Raw genomic sequence first — 16398 nt, 5'->3', positions numbered from 1 at the left:
TTGAAGAGGAATGTCCACTAGTTTTAAACTTGTAAAAGAATGAATATGTGATCTAAGAGAACAAGAAAGACGGTCTATTCTCTATGGCCGATCATCTTATTTTATATTGTGGGCTAGGCAAGCTGAAGAAGAAATCAGTAATGTGCAAAAGGACAGGTTATGTAGCTTTAAAGATGAAATATGTTATCTAGAAGCAAAGGTACCGGCCTATCAGGGAAATAGCAAGATGTGTCAGTCAAGGTGTATGTACAAAGCTGCAAAGTAATATTAAGTATCTATAGTTAGTACTTATACCACATAAGGATCCAGAATGAACGTTAATCGTCTAATCTTTTCTACCAATTGCCTTGTAGCTTAACTTTTGCAATATGCATGAACTTATTACTGATTGTATAAATAAGATGCTGTAACACCTAATAAACTGAGGCTTGTTGACCATGATAGCATGAGACTTGTCTCCCGCGGTTACTTCCAACACATGGGCTGCAGGGAAACAGCCTGTTTCTTCATGGGCATTTCCTGGGCTGCAGGGAACATCCTTTAAAAGCAAAATGATGGCAAAACTTGGTGGGTAATATCCTGCTACAGTTTCTTTTTGTCCTTTCACAAAAAGTTCCTGATGTCTTGGGTAGTCTCTTACATAAAATCTTGGAGTTTTCAGAACAACTAAGCTTGAAACTTTTTTTGTTCCTTCCATCAGTGCCCCAAGTTTTAGAGCTGTTGCATAACCAACTTATTTCCTGACTGGACTTGAGCCTCTTCATCCTTGTCACCAGCCTTCAGTTTTAAAATATATATATGTTTCTTTTAACTCAAGTTCTCGGTTTCTTGTTTTGTTAAAATCAAGTTTAGCTCTTCTAGATTCTTTTAGTGGACTTGAAAGCTTGTCCTAATTATCCCTGTAAAATACTTCAGTACCTGTTCCAATTTCTGACCTGTTAATTGTTTCTGACTGAGATTCCTTCTGAGGTCTGAATGAAGACTTGTGCTTTTGCTTGTGAACTTGTTTGGTGTGCTGCGTAGATTCTGATAATCCTAAAATCTTGATACCTGGGAATACTGAAGACACGCAGTTCTGGGCTTCACGGGCAGAATGAGGCCATCATTGAATACACGTGACTGTTTCCCTTTGAATTATATTCAAGAAGGAGCTGTCCAAAGAAGGGAGTGCCCCCTCAGCCTCTGAAGATGTGTTTATGTTAGTTAAAACTGATAACTCGTTTTCAAGCATGTCTTAGAAATGTTTTGTAATACAGAAAAAAACAAGCAGTCTAAATGGTGAAATCAGTGGTGTTTGACATCTTCTCTTTGCACTCAGTGACATTATGTGAAGTTTAAACTTTGATCTTTAAGTTGTTTTTTTTTTTCTTTTTCCAACAAGTTTATAAATCTGTACAGCAAAGTGGCAAAGCAGTGTTTACATTGAAATGTTTCTGAAGTTAGTTATCAATGAATACAGTTCACAAGGCTTGCTTTGTGAAATAGCAGTCTGCCTTTGAGGAAGAAAATTTAGTTCAAGTTTGTATGCTGCCAGTTATGATCTCACTGAAGCCCAGTCCCTTTGGATTACCTAGTTAGCTGCAACAGTAGGATTGATATCTGTGATTACTACTTGGAAAGAAAGATCTGATCTTTTTTTCCAGGGACAGACTCTTCTAAGCATGCTTCCCCTACTGTACTAGGGATTAGAAAATAAATTGCTTTAAGCAGGTGACATAAATCCCTGCTAAAATTCAGCAAGTTTTATTTGGACCATTATTTTTATACCAGCGTGTGTGTCTGTGAGATTGCAGGTTTTTCATTTCTCTACATTTCTGGATAGGTTGAAAGGTATCATTGTTAATGCAGAACTTAGGTTCAGTAAGAGTTTCAGCCTCCTTTCTGTCCTTGTCACTGCACTGCTGAGTTGAGTTTGGTTAATAAAGGACTGTTATTGAATCCTTCCAAAGAAGAATTTTGTATTTTTCTGCCATTGTCTGAAGTGGTTATTTTAAGGAAAAAAATAGGAATTTAAAATATTTTGGAGGAAGTAAGAAAGGTCGAGGCCACATTTACAGCTCATGCTGCAGGCACTGACAGTTTTTCCTGTGAACTAGTTTCGAGATTAGATAGACAACATACGTGGATTAAGAGGATCAGTCTGTGACTTGGCCTGTGAAGTGAATCTGGGTCTGCCCTGCGGAAGTGCAGTGAAAATGTTGAATTGCTCTCTGCCTTTAGAAGCATTTCCCATAATATGTAAAGACATTTACAAGGGATCTTCTGACCTCTTCATGATGCCCACTTGCTTCAGTGAGTCTACAGCAAACAGGATTGCCCAAGTTATTCTGAACCCTGTAAACTGAGAAAGTATGTAGTTTTCCTGAAAAAAAAATGTAACACCAGTTTCAAAGGAAAAGACATACCACTTCAGCTTGCTGCTAATCTGCCTAGTGCTTGGGAGACTTTAAATCTTCTATCTCGAGGAGTAACTCGGCACACTGTAATGTCTCTTTGTTGTGTTATAAGTACACCTGAATTGAAGTGCTGTTCAGTTTGATTTAAAGGAGATAAAGTAATTATTCTTCAACTCCTGCAAATCCATAAAGGTGTGCAGAGAATTTGGCAGTATATTTTACAGTTAAATTTACAGTCCTTATTTATAGATATTTAAATCTGTCTGCTACAGTAAGCCTGTTTTAACTTGCAGTGAAAAATTTACATCATATATAATTAATACACTTCAGATATGTTTGATTTAATCAGTGTTGTTTCATGTGCTTATGTACTAACTACGCATTTATCATAAATTCTCCTAGATGTTTATCTTCAAAAGGCATGTGTTCCAGAGTGACTCTGTTTTTGTATTTTTAAACTGCATGCTTAAGGAGACTGGCCTTGTTTTACGAAAATAAAATAGGTGAAGGAGGTAGGTTGTGTCTGTTCCATCTGCTTATAGATGTTGTATTTTCAGGTTTTTTTTCTTCCTCCTTCCCACTGTGTTTCACATTACCAGTGCCGTATCTAACATTTTGGGATTAGCTGATAGAAATTTTCATTTTCTGGATTCACTGCAAATATTCATTGATAGTTTTCGGTGCAGTCAAAGAATGTTTTTGTACCATGCTGTTTATGTGTTGAAGGCAGAGAAACTAAAGGAGAGATTTGATAAGAAAGGATTAGGTAGAAATCAAGAGTTTCTGGTGGTACACTATTGGAGAATCTCTTTTTGTCTCAATAAAAAAATAATCAAAATGTTAAAAACTTGCAGGAGTAGAACAGTTTACCATAGAAATTGTTTAAGCATTGTAGCTATCTAGTGCTTTGTTAGTGTTAATGGAGAAGATTTGACTCCTGCAGTGTTCTTCAGAAACACTTCTAGTGGTGACTGGCAGAAATACTTGTAAATACTATTCTTATTTAATAGTGTTTTAACCTGTATGTATGCTGATCAAAGTGATTTTGATTTAGGTTGGTTGGGTTACAGTGCATTGCTTGCATATTGGTTTTATAGAGCAGGGAGTATTTTGTTTCTAGTTTAACACTACACTGTTAGAGCAAAAGATATCATGCCAGACTCTACAGCTCAGCGGAACTGAGGCAGATGCTGCTGCTGGTGACTCATCTTGGTTGTTTTCCATGCCTGCACAGCGGAGTTGAGGCTTGGAGAGAATGCTAGTGTTTGTTCCACAAGGATAGTATAGTTTGGGTCCCTTTATTCCTCTGGGATTATGGAGATGCACTCCTCTGATGGTCTGGGAGTAACTGGGACAGGGTATTTTGGCTTCATTCCTCCTCTGTTACTGTCTCTGTTCTGCTTGATGTGCAAGTGAGATTTTTATCATGTAAACTAATGTACAGATCCTGTAAGAATATTGGAAATAATTCTGATACTGGCAAGGCTTGACACTCGACCATGTAGAATGTAGATTGGAGACTTAGGTGATGTGAGCTACTAAGATGTTTATGGATTAATAAATACCCTCCTATAACAGGTTACATGCTCAGATTCCAGTTTTCTTACAGTCATACCCAGATTTCATATCTCTGATGTTGCCATATTGGCAGCACAGACTTTATATAATATTATCAACTGGGTATAAGTGTGAGTATCCCGAGAGCCCCAAATTCTCCTATTATTGCCATTGTGGAGTGTTTGGACTTGGTTAATTTTGTTCAGTTACTGGACATAATGATTCTGCTTCAGCCTCAGCTCTCTCTATTTTCAGCTCATCGTGACCAGGTTCTTACTGTATGTGCTGGTGCTCTACATGCCAGAGCAGCAGTGTAATGTGTTTTCACACCTTTACTGCAGGCTGCCATCATTACTACTATGGCCCTAGCTATTATGAAACCTTGTGTTCCAATGTCACATCTCACAGCTTCCTTTACGTACAATCCATTGCTTACTTAGGTCTTTCTGTTCTTTTGAATCACGCAGAAACACAGAAGCATAGGAGTGGAAGGGGACCTCTGCAAGTCATTAACTTGGAATAAATGAGGACCTTGGTGAAAGATGTAGAATCTCTTGATTTTCCTGCCTTAAAGAAGCGTGGAGATGTTTTAACAAGTAAGAAAAGCTTCCTGCTGTAGAATTTGTATCACTGATGTGGAATTATAGAGTTAGCTATGAACCTAATTAATTCCTGCAGGAATTAATTATAACATCTCACACCATTTTGATACATACTTTTTCTAGCCTCTCTTTACTCCTTCAGATAAGGAGAAGAGAGATTCCGTAGCCTCCAGAATTTATCAGATCTAGGGCTCCACTGTCTTTTGAAGTTGCTAGTGTATATTTACTTTTTTGTTTTGCTGACTTTCATTTTGTTTTCTCTAAGACCTGATCTCAGTGTTTTTAGTTGTTTTCTTAAGCTTTCTTAAGCTTTCTTTTCTTTTTTTCTTTTTTTCTTTTTCTTTTTCCCCCAGGTGGTGAGAAAAGTAATTTCCTTTAGTCTTTCTCATCAAGGCCTTGTATTCCAGGTGTCTTGTAGTTACTTGTACTTACCTGGCACCTCTCCCTGAATTATTATTCTCATCTTGTCCTTCTTAGAATCCTGTTCTTCCTACAAGCTTGTACTTCATTGTTTTGTGATTGTGATGCAGCTGTCTATCACATCTCATTTTTCAATGCTATCCCTCTGTATCTAGTAATTTCCGAAGCAACAAAGTTCTTTGTATTCTTCAAGAATTAAAATACTCCAGTTATAAGGGACATATGTAGATCAAGGCCAACCGCAGTAACTGTGTCTTGCATAGCTTTCTCACCCAGTGCCTGAGTTAATGACATCCTATATTGTACCATCTGTCTTATGAGTAGCTGAGGTATTTTGTTAAGAAAAACAAACCTTGTCTGTATTTGTTTCTGAATCCGAGAATCTGATTCATCTGTAGTGTCTTCTTTATTGTTTCCTCTATCTTCCATCTTAAGCTCAGTCTTCTACATTTTCTTGAATTTCGGAATAAATGCACTACTCTCAAAACACAATGTAGAACTCCTTGCCATAGTTGTCCTTCATTGAACAGGCTGTTTTCTTCCATGCTACTGTTACAGTTGTCCCACAGAGTTTTCATGATGGGTAATGAGATGCACAGCAGAACTCTCTGCTAGTTTTCCTGTTAGGGCATTTTATGAGAACATCTCTAGTGTTCAAGGAACTGTCTTTTAACACTGTTCTGTTTCTTCTGTAATCCTGTTGCAGTTGTGTAGAATCATAGAATGGTTTGGGCTGGAAGGGACCTTTAAGATCATTTAGTTCCAACCCCTGCTACAGGCAGGGACGCCTCCCTCTGTACCAGGTTGCTCAGAGCCCCATCCAACCTGGCCTTGAATGCTTCCATGGAGGGGGCATCCACAGCTTCGCTAGTGTCTCTTCTACAGTTACAACCATCTTAATGTCAAAGTCTTTTCCCATGAATTCCCTCAAAAGCTACTTTAATTGCTTTTTGCTGTTGCTAAGCAATTGTTCTGAACATCTTCCTCATCTCTGCATTTTTTTTGCTATCCTTCATTTGCCAAACAGGATCTCTCAGTTGAAAAATATAAAACTGTTCTGTCTGTGCAGCCATGCGTTTATTTCCAATTATGCATCTGCTCCTGCTTGGGTCTTTACACCTGACTAGGGATTGAATAGGAAGCCACCTGTGTCCCTGACTGCTTCAGCAATCTTCTGGAAACTAAACATTTCTGATACATTACAGACCTATCTGGAAATGTATTTACTGCAGTATGACCAGGCAGCATAGGGATGGAGGGGCCTCTCTTGAAACCGTGTGGTGTTGAAGCTTCCTAAAATGCTTTAGAAAGTCAAGCAGTAACATTCATGTGGTTACTTCCCAAAATGCTTGTGGTCTTCAGCTGTACTTCAGAGCATGACTGAAGACAAGATTATCTTATGTTCTCAGCCTGTGTTCTCCAGGTTAGTTAGATTTCCTGCAGTTTCTCTACTTATTTAAATTGCAGAGACATGAGACATGTTTCAGCAAAGAGATCTTTGCAGACAGGATCATATGCAATCTTATGCAGCAATCTGTCAATCTGTTTGGTGCAAGAGTTACTAGTGCATAATTACAAGGTATCCTGGAAACTCTATTTTACCAAGTTAAGTTTTTTTTAAAGTGGGGTTTGGTTTGGATTTGGTTGGTTGGTTTGGTTTTGCTGCTTATTAAAATGTCTCTTGTGTAGTCACAGAACAATGACCTCTTGTTTTTTAAAAAAAAAAAAAAAAAAAAAAGTCAAATCCAGAACTTTTTGGGAATGGATTTGAAGGAAAACTTGACTTCTTAATACAAACTAGGTAATACTGAAAATTGAGTATACTGACTTCAGGCCTCAGCCACTGCTGCACTGTGGGCTCCTCCATGGCTGCACGTGGAGCTTTCCTGTGGTAGAAGGGCAGGCCTTGAGAGAAAAAGAGTGCTTGTAATAGAAATCTCAGTGCATCTAAAATTACAACAAATAAAATGAGCGAGTAGGAAATTTGGGAAAGGTAATTCACATGGAGTTTGCACATGTTCCTTCAGTATCTTCATCATTTTGCTTATGTTTCTGATTGGTTGTGTCCTTCAATCCAGCTGATGCTGCAGGTGTTGGTCTGAGCAAGAGGTTTTTGTGTCCAGGCTGGTATAGGAAGAACTTTTCAACAGAGACTTATAGAATTAGTTTTGGAGTGAGAGACGGAAGTGAAATAATATGTTTCTACTTTTCTTTAGTCTTCTGAAGTATTCAGAATATTGTGGGCGAAAGGAGCAGGAAAAGATGAAAGTCACAGCTGCATTTTCTAGAATGGAAGACCTGCGCTGTGATGTTATGGAGATTGACATTGGTGAGGCTGACCTCTTTAGGCCATGTGGTGAATATATGTGGAAGGGATTTAGCTACACTTTGGAGGGCTTGCAGCCAATAGGGCTGTCATGTCACTGTGGTGTTTTACAGTCACTTAAATTGTGGTGTTCCCTCTGTCTTCTCCAGCAGTTCCCTCATGCTCGTCTTCCTTCAGTTTGTTTCTGACATTTTGTTCTTCACAGTATGCATGTATTATTGATTTCAGCTTGTTAACTGGATAATCTGCTGTACCTTGGAATGGTCTGATACATTTATTGATTTTTTTCCCCCATTCTTTCCTGTTTTATGTAATATCCAGATTTCCTGGATGAGCCCTTTAAAATGTTTGTCAGCATGTTGTTGCTCTTACAGTCTGCAAATTAAATCCATATTTCAGCTTCTCAACACATTTGCTTACCTGAATTGTGATCTGTATTGTTATTCCCTAACCAAGTACAATAACATAGTAAAAAGTATTAATTGTATTTTTTCTAAACCTTAAGGAACAAAATATGTTTTCTGCCTCATTGTTTTCCAGTTCATAAAGCAGCTGTTTTCCTGTCACTAGAGTTTTCCTTTGTTCATTTTTGCTGTTGGATTTTTGCTGTTTGGTTAGACTTATTTATTTTGCATTTTTATCACAGCTTTGTTGGAGCAAATGTTTGTGTGAGATTCACCGTGCTTTGTGCATGCAGTGCAATGCTGGTGTTTGTTCCAGTGTGCTTGGAGGTTTATGCAGAGTTGGGAATCTTGCTGCTGTGTCATTATTTCTGTACTTGATAAAAGAATTGAGGACATAGTTTGTCTTCCCATTTTTTTTTTTTTTTTTTTTTTTTTTTCAGTGTTTCCATTTACAGTTGAATGCTATCCCCTTGAGAGAATAATCAGTCTACTGTGTGCAAATTTGCCTTCTTCTCCATAACTTCACACATCAGTATAAGTGTGATTAAGAATTTTGCTACTAGCTTCCAGACTCTATAACTTAATGCTTAATATTTGTTTTATACTCTAGTATCGTGTCCAGGGATGCAATAATGTTTTCCTAGACTTTCAGGACTAATTTCAGCTATACAAGTAAAGGCTTTTTTTGCCCTCTGGCTTTTCTGTAGCCTGCTCTTAAGAGGAATGTTTTGTGTGCTTGCCTCTGCATTGGAGCTTGGAGGTAGTGTGTTTCATAGGTTTGCGGCTCTTAGTAGTTTACGGTTATATTATTTGGGCTTACAAAGACATGCCCAAAGAGCAGAATGGCAATGCATCGTGAGATTCCTTCCCTTGTGGATTTAGAGTTCTTGTAATGGTGGAGTTTGTCCCTCTATTTCATCTTTGCTCCAGGAAACACCAAGCTGGAATGTTTGCAGGAAAATCTGAAAGGTTTGTTCCCTTCTAAGTTAGAACTACTTTCAGGGAGTCAGGACATGACATCATTTTGACCCACTCCTGCCCTCTGATCTGTGATGTCCTGCAGCTCTTCCTTTGTGTGATTTGTCACTCATTTGATTGAAATAAACTTCTCATGATGTGTTGACTGTACCATACAAAATTCAAGTGCTTACTTTACATGGGTTACTCTGAAAGTAAATGCCTGCTAATTATTTCCATGGAAACTACAACACATACAAAGAGCACAATTTGATACAAAGAATACTATTTGATAGAGCAAATTCTGTTTTTCAACGTTGTCACTGTATTAGCTATGAATAAAATGAACAAGAGCCTGCGTGCCATGCTCATAAAAATCTGTACCAGAGGAGGAGACCCTCTGTTTCACAGCTGTGATGACAGCATCACTGCTGAAACACACCACCCACTGCTTCACTTTGCTCACATCCACTGTTTGGTCTTTGTAAATGTTCAGCAAGCATCAGTGAATGTAAAAGGGTGCCATTTTTTCTGTATGGGGGAATTCAATTCCACCCCTTTGGTTCACCTGCAATTCCATGTCAAACAGCTTTTTGTCAGAGTGCCCTTCTGCTGCGACCTGTCTCCCAGCAACAACACACAGCAATGTTTGTGGGGAGGTTCAACCTCTGTTACTATACCATCAGCATCTGTGTTTGATATTGTGGACCAAGATAATCACAGAATCACAGAATTGTAGGGGTTGGAAGGGACCTCTAGAGATCATTGAGTCCAACCCCCCTGCCAAAGCAGGCTCCCTACACCATGTCACACAGGTAGGCGTCCAGGCGGGTCTTGAATATCTCCAGAGAAGGAGACTCCACCACCTCCCTGGGCAGCCTGTTCCAGTGCTCCGTCACCCTCACCATAAAGAAGTTCTTGCGCACATTCGTGCGGAACTTCCTATGCTGTACTTTCATCCCATTACCCCTAGTCCTGTCCCCATGCACTACTGAAAAGAGACCAGCCTTGTCACTATGGCCCCCACACCTCAGGTATTTATAAACCTGGATCAAGTCCCCTCTCAGCCTTCTTTTCTCAAGGCTAAACAGACCCAGTTCCCTAAGTCTCTCCTCATAGGGGAGATGCTCCAGGCCCTTCACCATCTTAGTGGCCCTCCGCTGGACTCTTTCCAAGAGATCCCTGTCTTTTTTGTACTGGGGAGCCCAGAACTGGACACAGTATTAAAGATGAGGCCTCACCGGGGCAGAGTAGAGGGGGAGGATCACCTCCTTCGACCTACTGGACACGCTCTTTTTAATGCACCCCAGTATGCCATTGGCCTTTTTGGCTACAAGGGCACACTGCTGGCTCATGGACAACCTGAGGTCCCTCTCAGCAGAGCTCCTCTCAAGCAGGTCATCCCCCAGCCTGTACTGGTGCATGCAATTAATAATATATAATTTAATAATAAAATAGGAAGTATTACTGTTGGAGCAGCCCTTGTAATTTGGATTATCTGTTTGGCTTCCAGCCTAATCTAAGGTTTACATGTGTTCACTTCAGTTACCATAGAATTGTGATCCACTGCTCGTCTCTTTTGAGGGTGATAATCACTTGCAATATGTGAAGAGGTTGTAATTTACATATTTGAGCAAAATTCCATGCTTCAAAATAGCTGAATGTTAGTAAGTCAAATACTAAAAAATTTAGTTTATTAGGGAACAGATCATTAAGTGGAGATAATTCTGAAAAGGAAGTAGGCTACACGTTTTGACACTGATTTTTTTTTTTTCCCCACAACCAACTGATTCATTAAACAAGCTTTGTAAGAATGTTCTTTATTTGCAATAGTAATTTGTAGGTGTTGGCAGAAGTTGCATGAAGATCTATTGTCTGTTCCTAATCTGAATACAATTTCATGTCTTCTCTATTTTTCCCGAAAAAGATGTATATACTTAATAGTCCCTATGTAATGCAGCTCACTATAAAAAATACAGTTTCAGTGGCTGAAGAAGCCAGTGTGCAAGGATACTAAGAGGATTTTTAACTGAGATAAAAATGTAGAAGTGTGATCTTTCATCTTTTAAGCTAGTTGTAACTTTTTTTTAGTGTCTCCATATGTATCAAATAGCACAGGTTCTTTACCTATGGACAGTGTTAGCTTGTTCATATTGCTTGATGACATGCTACCATAATCCTTGCTGATAATAAGTCAGATCTGTTCAGCTAAAAAGCTATCTTTGTAGGTTCCTTAACAATTCTCACAATAGTTGAAAAAAGTAAATGCTATTAAAAGAAGACATGCACCTTTGGCAAATTGGCTGTAATACTGAAAGGAAAATACCAGCATTAGCCCTAACCTGCTTCACAGCCAAGTCTTTGCTTTTTTGATCTTTCATAAAGGTCCTTTGGATATCTTGAGGGAAAAAAGTATTTTACTTTTCAGCATTCATCTAATGCTGTATTTTTCTCTTTTGCAAGACTGTGGTCTTTTTGATACCCTGTTTGATTGCTTTGTGTGCAAAGTGGTAGGAATTTCACCTGAAGTGGAATCTTGGAAAAAGATACCATTGGAGCCTGTCTAGCTGCAGAAGGAACAGTAAGAAAGAAAAGTTTAAGTTCACAGTAATACTTTATGGTGTGTGAAACATTTTTTCCAGTCCCTGAGTGATTGTTAAGCCAGAAAGATGCTGACAGATAAAATAATTTTAGAGGAGTTTTGTGTGGATGTGTTTTTTCTAATGGTTATACATGACAAATTGATTCAATGTTGTGTGACTGTCAGTGCTCCATAATTCTGGCTAAAGTGGTATGCAAATGTGGAAGTGATGGAGCATTTGAGATGGCTGGTATTGCTGTGGGGTGGTTTTACTTTGTTTTTTGAGAATTCCACCAAGGCTGCTCTGAAAGCCATAATTTGGGATTTGTGCAGTTGTGAAGTCATTGGACTGTGCTGCAGCCTCATCTTGCCAACAAAATTAGTCATTTTGTTTTATTGGTCTGTGAGTGGTGACAGAGAATGCTTTGGAACCTGTAAACACATACATAGACAGAGTTGCTGTAGAATTATAGGATGTGTGGCCTATATTATATGAGGTCATGCAAGAAGGTTTTGATCTCAGAACAGTCTGTGTGTGTGTATGCAGATTAGTGCCCATCTTGCAGATGGGAGTGTGAGACACTTTACTCAGAGGACATTTATTCAGTTAAGTGGTGAAATTTCCTCCTTAACCATAACAGAGGTGGTGCACTGCTACAAAAGGTACACTGTCAGTAATGATAATTGAAGTGTTAACACTCAGGCACACTGATAGGTAAAAGAAGCATTTCCTAATAGGTTCTTTGATTGTGGTTACATTAACATTACAGTCTTAGGACTAGAAATACTGGATGGTACAGAGTTTCACTTAACGGTTCTGATCTAAAGTCACAAATCTGTTTCAACTGAATTAGGCTGTTGTGATTCCTTGAATATTTAAATTTTAGCTAATGTCCAGTGATCCCAGAAGATGAAATCCACAATACATTCAGGATTAAATGATGAATTTCCAAGTACATTTTTAAAAAGTTAGGAAGATAGGTCACGCTTGACCCGCCTATTTCCTTCTACAACTGGGTGACCAGACTGGTAGATGAGGGAAAGGCTGTTGATGTAGTCTACCTAGGCTTCAGCAAAACATTTGATACAGTCTCTCACAGTATTCTCCTGGGGTAACTGGCTGCCTGGATAGGTACACCCTTCTTTGGGCAAGGAACTGGCTAGAGGGCCATGCCCAGCAGGTAGTAGTTAATGGAGTTAAATCCAGCTGGTGACCCGTTACAAGTGGTGTTCCCCAGGTGTTGGTACTGGGGCCCATCTTGTTTAATATCTTTATTGATGACCTGGAAGAGGAGATTGAGTGTACCCTCAGTAAGTTTGCAGATGACACCAAGCTGGGAGGTGGTGTTGATCTACCTAAATTAGGGAGGTCCTTCAGAGGGGATCTAGATAAGCTAGATCGATGGGCTGAGGTGAATGGGATGAGGTTCAACAGAGCCAAGTGCCGGGTCCTGCACTTTGGCCACAATAACCCCATGCAGCGCTGGGGTTGGGGATGAGTGGCTGGATGACTGTGAAGAGGAAAGGGACCTGGGGGTGCTGGTTGATGATTAGCTGAGCATGAGCCAGCAATATGCCCAGGTGGCCAAGAGAGCCAATGGCATCCTGGCCTGCATTAGAAATAGTGTGGCCAGCATGAGCAGGGAGGCAGTCATCCCCCTGTACTCAGCTCTGGTGAGGCAGCATATTGAGTATTGTGTTCAGTTTTGGGCCCTCACTGCAAGAAAGACATTGAGGCCCTGGAATGTGTCCAGAGAAGGGCAATGAAGCTGTGAGGGGTCTGGAGCACAAGTCTTATGAGGAGCTGCTGAGGGAGCTGGGATTGTTCAGTCTGGAGAAGAGAAGGCTCAAGGGAGACCTCATTGCACTCTACAACTTCCTGAAGGGAGGTTGTGCTGAGGAGGGGCTTGGCCTCTTCTGCCAGGCAGCAAATAGGACCTGAGGAAATGGCTACAAATATACCAAAGGAGGTTTAGATTAGACATAAGGAAAAGCTTTTTCTCTCAGAGAGTGGTCAGGCACTGGGATGGCTGCCCAGGGAGGTGGTGGAGTCACTGTCCCTGGCAGTGTTCAAGAAGCATCTGGATGAGGAGCTACGAGACATGGTTTATTAGCTTGTGGTAGCAGTGGTGACAGGAGGGTGGTTGGACTGGATGATCCTGTAAGTCCTTTCCAACCGTATGATTCTATGATTCTATAATTTTTTCTTCACGTTTTACATAATTTTATTTTGATTCTTCATGTATTTTTGAAACATTTTTAAAGGGGAAAAATGTTGGTATGCATGCAAAGAAAATGAAAATAATCGGTTAAATAATAAAAATATATCCCTGAATCTCATGTCTTCTTCCAAAAATGTGGAATTTGCAGGTAAAGTCAGTTCAGTGTTTTAGCTATAAGAGTTTTCGCAGTAATAGACATGTAGACAGGACATCGTGGAAGAATTCTTCTCTGCAGGATCACTGAATAACCAAAACAGGTTGCCCAGAGAGGTGCTGGATTATTCTGTTAATAGAGTTTCAGATTTTGGCCAGAAAAGGTGTCAGCCAACATAGGAGCAATGGACCTATTATGTGATCTTCATGCCTGCTCCGCAACGTGAACTTTTTGGTGTGTGGAGACCAAAAAAAGTTGTCCTTTGTAAGTGTACTTAAGGGACAAACTAATACATGAATGCAGGCTTACCCTGAGCAACTCACTTTGACAAGCGTGGATGGCAATCTGTTCATCCTTGCAAACTGCAGATTTCTTTCTTTTTTTTTTTTTTTTTCCCATTCTCTTCATCTTCCTTTTTTTTTCCTCTTTTTTTCCCAGATATTTTTTCACCTATCAAGTTGATGAGAGAAAAATTCAGAGGCTTTCAGGATAGGCAAAATATTGTTTCAGAGCTGAAAGGGCAAACAGATTTTTTTTGTTGTTCTTTTTTTTCCCCCAGTGTTGACTGTGATTCACTAACATTGTGACTTCTGGAGTCAAGTTTGTGAAACATTGCTTATATTTGCAGTGCTTTACTTTTAATTACCAGACCTTGGTATTTGTGCTCAGAATCTGCGCAAGTAACCAGACTGGCATGTCTTTTAATGCTAGTGAAATACCACTGGAGAATAATGGCATTTAAGCTTGGGTGTCAGAAGAGAAAGATGGGATTGTAGGAGGGATAGTCCTCCACTGAAAAGGAATAAAAGGATAACACAGAAAAAGTTTAAATCCCTGATATTGTAGAATCCCTCTTACCCATGTCTCATTGAACATTTAAAGTGCATAATATTCTCTCTTTATAAAACATAATAAAGCCGAACAGTGAGGACTTACTTGCCTGGAAAGAAATGGTCGTCTTTTTGTACATTTTCTCCTGTCAATAAGCAAAAGGAGCCATTGATTCCCATGCTGTCTGCAACAACCAAAAAAAATAAAAAAAATTAAAAAAAATATTGAATAGTTGAATACTTAAATACTTTTCATAGGCTAGTAATTTTCCTCCTGTAAGCTTATCCACATAAAATGTTTTTTTGCATTACTACTGCACTTTTTAATTGCTACTTTTCTCTGCTATAATTGCAGTATTTGCTTGTCTGTACATTCTAAAAAGATTGGGAATCTATCATTGAAGTATTTTCAATGTGCTTATTTTTCTACTAAAGTATAACTAAGAAGTCTATCTAAGTCTTCTCTAAGGAGAAGACAAAGTAACGTATTTTCACAGAAATGTGAGGCACCTGAAGCTTGAAGTAGTTTTTATCTGGGAGGGAGTCAAAAGCACTGGGCAAGAGGGGGGAGCAGTAATTAGAAAGGAAGACGACTGCTACCCTACCTGTGTTTAGAAAATGTCTTGTTTGTGTTCTGTCTCCCTTATGACTCTAACAGTCTGTCCTTTTTTCCCATTGTCACATGTATTGCTTGACTTCACTTGTGGAAGATCTAGCTGTAGACTTTGCATATGGAAGTGTATTTAGGTGAAAGCCCTCAATTATTTATTTATTTATTTATTTAATATAATGGTGTTCTGGTAAGCTTGTTTTCTCAGTAGATAGAAAGCGAGGAATGTGGAAAGCTTTACATTTTTGACATAATATATCTGGTTTGGATTTCTTTGATCTGGCAATACTGTGTGATCTGGTTAAGTTGATTAGCCGTCGCCTAGCTTAATTTTTTTTTCTTCACCTGAGTAGTTCAGGCAGCCGCAGCAAAGCAGTGCCCTCCTTCCCACACTACCATGAATCTTGTTGCTGAGGTGGTGCCTGCTGGCTGTGAGAGGTATCGGAGGACCAGCTAAGGACAGTGTAATTACTAAGACTCTTCAGGTTCTGTTCTGAGCTGCAGATGTGGAGAAATGCCAGCCTTCATTAGGGTTTAATTATGTCTGGGAACAGATTTAATGTGTAGTTGCCTTGGAGCAGCTAGTTCTACTAAAAGAAATGTGCAGAAAGTAGGCTTCAGTCAAGGTCTTTTCTCATGTGAGGGAATAAGCCTCTTGGTACCCACCTTTGGGACAGGTGACCTTTCTCACATCAGCACAGGGGCATAGCTTCCCGAGTCGCAGGAGGTGCAGAAGTTGTTCCTGTGTCAGGTCAGATAAAAATTGCCTTAGGGTGGCCTGGGACATCTCTAGTGGAGCTGGTCTAATGCAGGTAGGTGCAAGTCTAGTCAGACCAGCCTCCAGCAGCCAAAAATCTTGTATGGGATACCTTGTGGTACATCTGCTCTGGTGCTGAGAAGTCATTGCAGCATTTCAATAAGCTTGTAGCAGTGGAAGGCACACTTGTGTTATGTCCAGTTTAGCCATTTTTTTCTCTAATAGTTTGGTTCTATGCTAGTATGGCATCCTTCCAAGAGGTACTTAAGAGAACAGTGAGGCTGCCTCTATGGTGTAGCACTGTGAGGGAGCTGTGAATCTGTGAGAAGATGGAAGTGACTGATCAATTTTCTTTCAAGCCTTTGGTGCTGTTCTCTGCAGCTTTGGAGTTCTTTTGTTGATGCTGCTTTGTTCTGATTTGTTTTTGTTGGCAGTGGTGGGTTTTGTTTTAACTGGGACTAAATCAGCAGTTTATCCTCAGAATAGAAGAAACTTCTGTAACCTATGTTATACATCCCCACTTTCTCCCCCTTTACTTCTTTGTTATTGTTCCAAAGTTTTTGTTATTTGTATTTATTTATT

General features: G+C 39.5%; 1 protein-coding gene across 5 annotated transcripts in view; it reads left to right on the top strand.

Moving 5' to 3' along the window:
- The window catches only part of APBA1 (amyloid beta precursor protein binding family A member 1), an 82881-nt gene that overhangs the window by 25492 nt on the left and 40991 nt on the right, over positions 1 to 16398 (top strand). Inside the window, exon 1 of one of the 5 annotated variants that reach the window (XM_032441522.1) lies at positions 4421 to 4549. The exons of the other annotated variants lie outside the window; for them this stretch is intronic. The gene's annotated coding sequence lies outside the window, so the exon portion shown is untranslated. Of the gene's footprint in view, positions 1 to 4420; positions 4550 to 16398 lie in introns of those variants that run through there. 5 annotated transcript variants of the gene reach the window in all.

This window comes from Coturnix japonica, chromosome Z (assembly GCF_001577835.2).
Source record: "Coturnix japonica isolate 7356 chromosome Z, Coturnix japonica 2.1, whole genome shotgun sequence".
NCBI lineage: Eukaryota > Metazoa > Chordata > Aves > Galliformes > Phasianidae > Coturnix > Coturnix japonica.
Note: the sequence above shows the minus strand (reverse complement) of the source record. Positions and strands in the feature narration are given on the sequence as shown.